General features: G+C 45.4%; 1 protein-coding gene across 1 annotated transcript in view; it reads right to left on the reverse strand.

The window, feature by feature from the left end:
* The window catches only part of CCDC92 (coiled-coil domain containing 92), a 198,553-nt gene extending 197,288 nt beyond the window's left edge, over window positions 1–1,265 (reverse strand). The window contains exon 1 of the mRNA XM_039505088.1: window positions 1,132–1,265. The gene's annotated coding sequence lies outside the window, so the exon portion shown is untranslated. The remainder of the gene's footprint in view (window positions 1–1,131) is intronic.
* Window positions 1,266–10,240: the final 8,975 nt, after the last annotated feature.

Consider the following 10,240-nt stretch of genomic DNA (forward strand, 5'->3'; position numbering starts at 1 on the left):
ATTTCCATGGGAAAAATTGTGGTTTTGCCCCCCCTCCCCCAATTCAGTTTCCCATTGGGAAAATCGAAAAGCAATATTTCATTTCGTGTCCGTTTGACCCAAATTGGAATATTTCATTTTATTGAACTGACCCAAACCTTTTTGTTTTGAATTAATTCAATAAAACAAACTGCATTTCCCTAACGGCACATTGCCTTATGGGTGTTGTAGTTTAGACCCCCATTCTCACCTATGGGCCAAGCTCCCCGGAGGATTACATCTCCCCTCATGCAATGTGGCTTACCTTCCAAGCAAGCTCGGCGTGGTGCATCATGGGAGAAGTAGTGCAGCCAGTGAAAACGGGGGCGTCAGGCTCCTGAACAATAGCTTCCACGAAGCAATGCGCCACAATGAAAAAACGGAATTTAATGTTGAACTGACTAGAAACAAAGCACTTCAGGAGAGTTCAACAAACTGAAGTGATGGGGGATGTTAAGAGGTTTCATTTTAATCAAAAAAATGTCAAAATAAAACCCAGTTGGCGTTTCCAAATTGAATTTTTTCAGAATTTCTGTTCCATGAACAATTTCGAAATTTCAACTTTTTGTCCTAGTTTGGGACAAAAACAAACGTTGAAATGCGGGACGGAAAGTCCGAATAACGCTCGGATCTTATTAAAACTTAGATCACATGGACTCCTCAGAGCTCTGTGCTGCTAAGCCACACTCACCCTTCGAACACAGCCACTCCCCTGGAGTCAGAGGAGAGGGGCAGGAAAGAGAAGCTGAAAGAAACTAAATCCTCACAAAAGGGACTTGCAGCTCTGCCGCAATAAGAAGTAAAATACCCATGCTTGGGCTGCAGCTGCTTGCCTTTCCCAGATTTAAAGGGCCAGCTTCCAGGATAACATGCTGGGAAAGGCACCTGTAAACAGGTCAAGCCAAGCTGGGGAGTTCAGTGAATGTCAGGCAGTCAAAAAGAAGGGAACATCAGCTGGGTACCCCACTTTTCTGAATGCCAGAGATCAGCATGACTCCAGAATGGGAGTCTATATATGGATGTGAGCTAGTTATGTTGCTCTGGTTTGGCTATGACTCTATGTTGATATAATCTCAATTCAGGTCCCTTTTAGGCATCAGTTAATTCTTTTACCTGAGTTTTATTTTTATCTCTGTATCTTTCATCTCTAAGACCAGACATCTGAATTCAGCTGACACTCATAGATGGAATCCAAATCAGTAACCTCAGGTGAGTCCTTAAGTCACTGTAGGTTTTCTGGGACTGATACTGATCTCACTTGCACCCCTGACTTCACTGGAGTTACTCCTGAGTCACAATGCCTTGCATGAGCTCAGAATTGGGCCCTGTGACAATGCTAGTGCACAGGATCCTTCCTGCTCAATCCCAGGTGGCAAGATGGAGGAAAAGGAAGGAGCAAGTGTCCCTCAGTCCAGGTCTCGCTTGAGAGAATTGGCAGGGCGGTCTGAAGAGAGCTCATGCCGCAGCTGTCTGCACCAGACTGGCCTCTGGTTCACCAGAAGGTTTAATTTCCTATTACTACCAGTCCCATGTCCTTTCTAAATACAAAATCATGTTCCTCTCCAGCCTCCCCACACTATCCAATAATAGTGAGTCTTGTGCAGTCATTGGTGCGACAAGTCATGGAACTGTCAGTGCCATTCTGCATGTCAGTCATGACTTTGCACAGCTTTCTGCCCATGGCAATGTGGCTGTTCCCGACCCCAATCTCAGCCTTGGTCCCAAGTTCCCCAGAAAGTTCTGATCCAACCCAGGATCGAAACCCCTGTCTCTGAATCAAATATTTTGTGTTTTTTTTTGCAAAAGGCATATCTGCAAATTATTTTGAAGGCTTCCGTTTCCCTGCCAATGGTTTCAGGGCCCATTTGAATGCCCAGCAAAATCAATAGGAGTCTTATGTTTGCATTTGCAGAGGTCACTGGAGTTTATGGCTAACTTAGAATTAATCAATTAAAAGGAACTCTGGCTAACGAGCCTCATTCGGATGAAGAAAAAGCCCCAATCGAGAGCAAAGAATTATGAAGACTGGCACAGTAACTAACTTTGAACCAAACTTATTTTGAAACCTTCCTTGTAAATTCCCAGCTCAGTATACACCTTAAGGTCTTAGAGTGAAATTGTGAATGTGGGCTCTGGAATATACAGTACAATGTGGTATTTACAGCACCTTTTTTTTTTTTTTTAACCTGGGGTCCAAATGTTTTTGGATTGTGGCAAGAGAGGGCTGTACATCTGGAAAGCGTCAGATTTAATGCCCAAAGCCATCAGCACAGGTCAGCTAAAAGTACATGTTTGCTTCCAGCGGCAGCTGTGCAAACTCCTGCTGCCTTGGTTCTGCGGGGCTTATGTAAAGATTCCTCAAAGACAGTGCCTCTTTGTGAGCCTGGAGCGCCACTGATCCTTCGCAATTCCAACCCCCATTTCAAAAGAAACTGGCCTAAAATGGCACTCCCACCGCAAACACATGTAGTTCAGCGTCTGTCTGAGGTACCATTGATTTCACCAGGAAAAGGAAAACATCAGAGTTTAGGGTCACATCCTCAGCTGTCAATCAGACATTGTCAGCTATTTTTACAGCATCTCAGGTTGTTGTTGGGCTGCAGGAAACAAGTGACACACCTTTCCAAAGAGCCTAACGGGTCTGTCCAGAATAATGCAGCTCATCGATGTCGTGGAGAAGCTTTGAGCCCCAAGCTTTGATTTGGTCTCTGGCTTTTCTGAGGACGTCTGAAATAAAATATCATCCTGTGTGGGGCTGTTTTTTTCTATTCTGCATCGATTTTTATTGCCCTGCCATTTCTGCATGAACATGCAGTTTCCATTTCACCTTCTTAACTGCCACAGTGAGCAACCGCCACAAGATGAAATGGGAACGTCCTTCTTTGATCAGTGTTTCTTAATCCTAATGAACTCCAGGGAATGGTAGAAGTTAGGGGATCACTCACTCTGCTACAAGCCCAGGGCCAAATGCCACAGTTTCTCCTTGGGAGTTTGTCTCCCTCAGCTACAACTAAACAAACACTGAGTAAGAAACACAGGGTATATCCCTAAGGGGCAAATGCAGCCCCCCTCTCCGTAGCCACACAGAGACCCCCAGCTCTGCAGCCAGTGTGGCGCAGCTGCACAAGGCAGAGGGCTGGAGTTGGGACAGGATGCACCGGGGGTTCACACACCTGATCGGCCATAGAGCCAAGCAGGAGGAGCGGGCTAGTGGGGTATCATGAGGCTAGGGCAGAACCAAAGCACCTGCCCAGCACAGATTCTTTAGTCTTCCCCTCAAGCTGGAGGAGTACAAGGGAACAAAACCTTGGTAAAGCAGCTGTGGAGTCACTCTGTGGGCTAGTGGGGAAGATGCTTCTCCCGCTGTGTATCGCCCCAGCACCTGGGCCAGGCCCTTGGGCTCTGTACTGGGCTGAAGGCTTTCCCCAAATGGCTATGACTGTGTGTTTATAGCTCTTTCCATACGTGCAATGGATTAGCTCGCAGGTCCCCCCCAGTGATAGGCAGGCCTTGTTCTGACCTACTGCTGAGCAGCCATCAGCCCCCAGGGATGCAAACACCCACAAGCTGTGGGGAGCCTCAGGCTGGGATTGGAACTTGGCAGCAGGCCTGTTTCGACTCCAGCGTTTATCCCAGCCTCTCAGATCAGCAGGGAAATCTAACAAGCTCTCTCGTGGCGTTGTCTGGTCCTTCTCATTTATGGTTGAGCCAAGAATAGCATTAGAAGAGCCAGTCTGGTGCAAATGACCAGAAGTCACACCTAGAAATGTGTATTAAGTTAAATCAACTTTTCCTGACCTCTCTTTCCTTCCTTCCCGCCCCCCAGCCCTCCCAAAAAGTTCAGCTTGAATTTGATGTAGCAGTGTGGGTCAGTTATTAGAGCTGCAATGGATCGCTCATAATCTCAGAGTGGGAAACAATTGGGCCTGATTTGCCCCTCACTTTAAACTAATATAAACCCATTGGCTTCACGGGAGCTGAGATGCACCTGCTTCTCACTGAGATTGAATCAACCCCATTTATTTAGCCCATCAAGCATGAATGTAACCATGTACCTTCCATTAATGTTAGTGACAGGAGACATGGCTGTATCCCTGCACAACATCCAACGGAACATTTCTCTGTCTTGTGGCCCAATATTGCATTCTTTATGCACCCAAAGCGCCCATTAATTCTGAATGCAATGGGAGTTTTGCATATATAAAGAATGCAGCTTTAGGGTCTAATCCATTGCTCATTAAAGTCTTTCCACTGACTTTAATGGGCCTTGGGTCAGGCCTTGAATGTGTAGTATCGTACCAGGTATTCAAAATGCACCCTTGTAAATTCATACCTCAGTCATTCCCAAAGTTGGATGTTTGTAGGGACCCAGGCCAGCGCCCCTTTTGTGTGCAATATCTGACTTCTTAGTAAGAAATGCTTGTCAGAGTTCCCAGCTTGGTAGCATCTGATTTACTCACACTGTAAATACCCTTAGTGCAGTTCGTTAAAATAATTGCAGTGCTATTAACATCATACAGTAGAGCAACTTGGAAAGAAAATGAAAGTGAGCTAGACCCAGATGATCTTGCAATGTCACCTCCATATGCTGGTTGCCCTATAAACTATACTAGACTCTATGACAGCAATTAACTGCCTTGAAGACACTTGGTGGTGTTTTAAATGTCTTTCTCCATTCACCTGGCATCTTCCATTTAAAAAGGAACATCAAACCCAAATCTGAAATGGGTTTAATTTTCTTTACTAGAATTGTTCTTCCCATAATCACATTTTCTTGCCCTTTAAAAATTGCAGTTTTGGAGAAAATCTTCATCTGGGAAACTATTTACTTTCCAAAAGGGATCTGAATTTGTCAAGGTAGTTTTTGGCCTGTTCCTGATATCGCTTGTTTTTCTTTGAGCAGTCCTAGAACAGAAGCTTCCTTCCCACTGAGATATTTTTCCCTTGCTTGTCACAAAACTAAGTACGCTAGAAAAACAGAAGTGGGAAACACAGTCTATGGCTATGAACCAGGCAGTCCAAGCAGTACTGCATGAAGCCGTCCAGCGGCATGTTTGCTCTGAATCGAGACATATCAGAGGGAAAGCAGACATTAGTTCAGACATTTTAGCAAGCTCAGTGTTACCCTCATGATCTCCTGGCTTCTCCTTTAGGATTTTACTACTTTGCACTATTTAATCATAAAGGTTTAGGGCAAAGGCTTCCCCTTTTACAATATTCCCACATAGTAGAGTCAACATTTTATTTGTGAATGAAAAGAGAACATCAACTGGAAAAGCTGTAGAAACATGAACCATGCTATTTAAAAAGATGACTCTTTTGAGATGCCACACCCTGGGTTAGATAACTTACTTGATCGTTACTGTATTAATTTGTAATTATAAACGAGCCAAATAAGTCCAGTTATCCAACCTGCGTTTTAACAACGGCATGCCTTTCATGCTCTTGCTGGAGGGTTTGGTAATGAAAAGGAACGCATGACCTGGGAGGAGGTTGGCACTAAATCCATTTCAGATCTAAATTCCACTCTGATTCTGTACACATCTAGTTTTTGGCCTTTTCAAAAGTGCTGGAAGCCTGGAGCTCCCACTGACTTCAACGGAGCACCTCTGGAAATCAGGCTGATAAACTTTAAGCAGAAACCCTCTCACAATCCACCAGCTACCCCATTATATCCAGGAAAGTGATCTACCTTTTTACAGCTAATGCCATTGCTAGCCGTACCTTATCTGCAATGGGAAGGGAGCGATTGCTCAGCTATTATCTCCTCTGAGTCGGACCTTGCTTTGCGTATAATAGACGCAATACATTAATCAGATTTAATAGATGAATAGTGCTGCAGCGTCCATCACGGACCAGCAAACAAAGTCAAAGAAGGAGCAGCAAGAGAAAGAAACACTACGGATGGCCATTCCAAGAAGCCCAAATTTAAGACAGCAGGAGATTACAGCGCTCCGGGATTAATAATGGGATACAGAGACTCTGAGCTCTAGCTTCCCAGTTTGAATCCAGCCTCAGTTGGTCATGAGTGACCAAAAGTCCTTGTTTACTGGCTATTTGATGAGATAAGTTGGCAGTCAAATGCCTGCATCACAAAACCATGAGACTACCTGGCTGCCTCATCAGAGAGGCCAAGAACTGAATGGAGACTGAACTAACCCATCTCCCTGAGCCTAAGCCCACTGAAATCCACAGTCTTTGCATTGACTCTGAAGGGTTGTGGATCAGGCCCATGGTCCCACAAAGGCAGAGGCACAAGGGGAAAGGGATGGCATGCAGGCAGCTAGCACCGCCAGTGCTGTACCTGCTGTGGTTAGGCAGAGGACTTCACCCTGCAAGTGTGTCAGTGCAGCACGTTCCCCAGGCATGGCACTGAATACACAGTAAGCCGGCAGAATCTATCAAAGGTACTTATATGCCCTCCCATCACCACTGTATCTGAGCATCTCACACTCTTTTAATGTAGCTATCCTCACAGCACCCATGAAAGGTAGGGCAGTGGCATTAGCCCCATTGCACAGATGGGAAACGGAGAAACACAGAGATTAAGTGACTTGGCCAAGGTCACACAGGAGGTCTGTGGCAGAGCAGGGACTTGAACCTAGACCTTCCAAGACTTAGGTTAGTACCCTAACTAGTAGGCCATCTTTCCTCTTGAATGAACAGGCCCTTTCACATGGGCTGTCTGTACATCAGGCAGCACTGTAGTTCTGTGTCTTTTGAAATGGTTTAATGGTTCAAGCCCGGCTGTGGCACTTTAATCTCCTGGTTTGGCGTGAGAGTGAAAGCGTTCAGGTTGTGTTGTGCTCTCATCTAACGGGCAGGAGAGCAGTGCAGAAATCTAAAACACATGAATGTATTTACAGGCAAACAAAAGGGGGGTGGTTTTTCCAATAAATTTTTTTCCGTGTAAAAGAATTCATGCTCTCCCTTTCGACTGTCATTGTTAAAAGGATGGCCTCGTGAGCCTGAAATTTAACACCTTATCGGCATTTGGTAACTCCTGATTTATGGATGGGTTTGCTGTTGATTATCCTCCAAGCTAACAGCACAGCAATTCTGACAGAGAAGTGGAGGAACTTTCACTGGCTAACTGGCAGGAGCCTTTGCTGGTACTGAGACGTTGGAAGGCATACTTTGACTTGAGCATGTAATAGTATATGGGTCTTCAGTAAACACTGTCTGCAGTCCATTGGCAATCGCGTGTTCTCCACTGAGGGCCTGATCCAAAGTCCAATTAAGTGAATGGAAGTCTTTCCATTGACGTCAATGGGCTTTGGATCAGGCATGTACTCTGGAATGTCGCTTTCCCTTATTTTATGTCTTGGCTGCAGCATGAACTGTATAGACTGCTGCACTCAAACTCAGAACAAGGCACTCTGCCCAGCTAACTTTAAGGAAGTTATTTAAAGATAATCCTCTCTTGCCAAAGTAACAACATTTCACATCTTGTCTTCGACCGTACATGATGGCAGCATCTTTACTGTATTTACATTAAGTCCAGAGCAATAGAAGAGAGTTTGTTTCCTTTTGACTTGACTTCCTATGAAGGGGTGCTAGGCAGACCATTCGGGATCCTAAAGGGAACCTCGTGATCTTGGTCTTTCCCACCTTCTCCCCACTGCACCCATTTGCCTCAAGTGAGATGACATTTACCTGATGAAGTGGGAAGCTGGGACCCAGAGGAATCGTCACAGGTGCTCAAAGGGAAGAAGTCCATATGTACGGTGAGTAGAACGGTAATAGGGCAGCTGTGGATGTGTTGGACAGATCCTTTCTCTGCTCACTGAGAGGGCTCCTTGAGGCCCAAGTGTATATTTTGTTTTGCTTCTTTTTGGCTTGTGGATTCGGCTTGACCAACCAGCCAAGAGCTGAAGACCTTGCCTTGCTGGAGTTTCTGTTATAGGGGCTGCCTGAAAAGAAAGCAATGGGCCTGTTTATGAAAGAAGGGGCTTTTATTTCCTGTTGAAGTGTGTCTGCTAGTTTGGGAGAAAGGCTCTTGAACTGCGCTCTGCCCTGCTGTTCTGCACAGGAATGTTCTATCTCTGTGCATTTTCCAGGTAAAACACTACACGCACCTGAGCCTCCTTACCATGCATCTTGTGCCGTCAGTGCTCCAGTGTCAAGCAAGTGTAAACAAGCCACCATCCTGATTCAGTGGCGTTTCACACTCACTTTGCACTGGTGCACACAACTCCACAAGGTGCACCACCAGGAAGAATCAGCCCCAACATACCGTACGCCTTGTCCTGTCCAATCCTGTTGTTTGCACACAGAGCTACACCCTCTTGGCTCCAGCCATGCTGATGTTTCAGACCTACAGCACCTTGGAATATTATTCACAGGAGCACATCAAACGACGCCCGAGACACACGCTCCACCTTTTCAAAGGGAACCAAAGAGCACTACATCCAAGAGTGCTTTAAGTCGATTTTATTGGGACTAGTTATGTTGTGGGTGTTCCCAAAGGATCAAGTTTAATGGTGAGCCGTAATGGAAATTCCTAACATTCTTAACATTTTGCCACCCAGCCTGCTTCAGGAAAAGTCCTGATGTCGGTGTTTGTATCATTTCTTTTGCTTTCCTAACTGTATTTGTCTTTCAAGGCTGGCAGCAGGAATAGGAAATTTAGCACGTGATATTGACATTCTTCCATGTAAGCAAGGCTGCAATCTTAATACACTAAAATTGAGCTGAGAGAATAGCTAGAGAAATAAAAGAGAGTGTGTTTAAGGTCTGTTTTTTCAGCAAGGTGAGGCGTGCCACCATGCATACACAATTCTGTGCAGATAATCACGGCAAATCGGGTTTTGTTCATATACTTGTTCATACCCTGGGCCGGATTCTTGGCAGCATCCAGCTCTCTCCTGAGTGGCACAAACGGAGAGAAGTGTGCAAGCACCCAGTTCATGGATGCAAAGATGGTAATTTTGCATGCACAAATTCAACATGCCAGTGCACACACGTGCCTTTGTACACACGCAATTGCACACTTGACCTTTCAAAAACTAGGGGGCTAGTTGGGGTTGCGATATGCCAAGCTGCCTATGGCATTTGAGTGCCCATTTCCCATTGACTTTGGCAATAACTGAATGTTCAACTCCTTTAGGGTAGCGTTGGAAAATCTCAGCCTTAATGTCTCATCTAAGAGACAGACACACAGTAAACTGCATGGGCCTAGATATGCCTCCCTTGTGTGACTCAGCCTGCTTAGTTTCTTTCCTCACTGGATTTTATAAACCCTCTCAGAGCAATGTAGAGAGTCAAGTTTAAAAGAAAACAAAAGTTAAGAGGGGAGAGTACGGGGAAGATATTTTTGTTTAAGGCACACAACCCCCCTCCCCCAACACCACACCACCACAACAAAAAAATCAACCACCGTTCTATAGAAATATAATCACGTGGGTAGCACAGATGACAAATGGACTCCTCTGATCTCATGCAGATCCTAGAGCTTCACTCCAAGAAGCAGGTCCAGATTCTGTTTTCGATGAAAATACAGAGTAACGCTAATGATGCCAATGGACCAATCTCTGCACTCAGACACACTACTAACTACACTAACTTCAATGGACTTCCTCTGGCTTTATGCAAGTGTCCCTGCAGGCTGAATTTGGCCTAACAAATAGCTTGTTTTAGACCGGACTAGGCTCAGAGTCTGGCCACAATCTTTATAAGAGAATCCCCCCAAATGCAGGAATTCCCTCCTCTTGACAGAGAACGGGGGGTGCATACAAAAGCATGAAACAAACAATTAGAAAGGTGGCTTAGTTCCCAGGTTGCAATTAACTAAGTGCCTAGGTACTTGCCATTAACACAGTCTACTGGAGGCTAGATTCCAGCGCCAAAGAGTTACACCACCAAACCAAAGGCCTGTTGTTGTTGTTGCCTCTCTGTGGTATTCACAGGCTGCTGTTTATGCCGGAGCTGGCTGCTTGACTCAGGTGCTTCCCTTTACTAATTAAACACAGCCAGGCGGCCTGCAATCCCTCTTCCTGCCCAACAGCTTGGTCAGATTTGGAAAATCATCCTCACGCTTTAGACTGATGTGGCGCCACTTAGCCTAAAGGAGCCCAATACAAACTATAGGATTGTTTTATGTTGGGAGCAACCAAAGGCCTCCGTTGGGATTGGAACACTTGGGCTGGGACACGGAAGAGAATACAGCCCCTGCCCTAAAGACTCGACATCTAAATAAGCAAGACAGATTAAAGGTGCAGGA

This window comes from Mauremys reevesii, linkage group 18, assembly GCF_016161935.1.
Source record: "Mauremys reevesii isolate NIE-2019 linkage group 18, ASM1616193v1, whole genome shotgun sequence".
Taxonomy (NCBI): domain Eukaryota; kingdom Metazoa; phylum Chordata; order Testudines; family Geoemydidae; genus Mauremys; species Mauremys reevesii.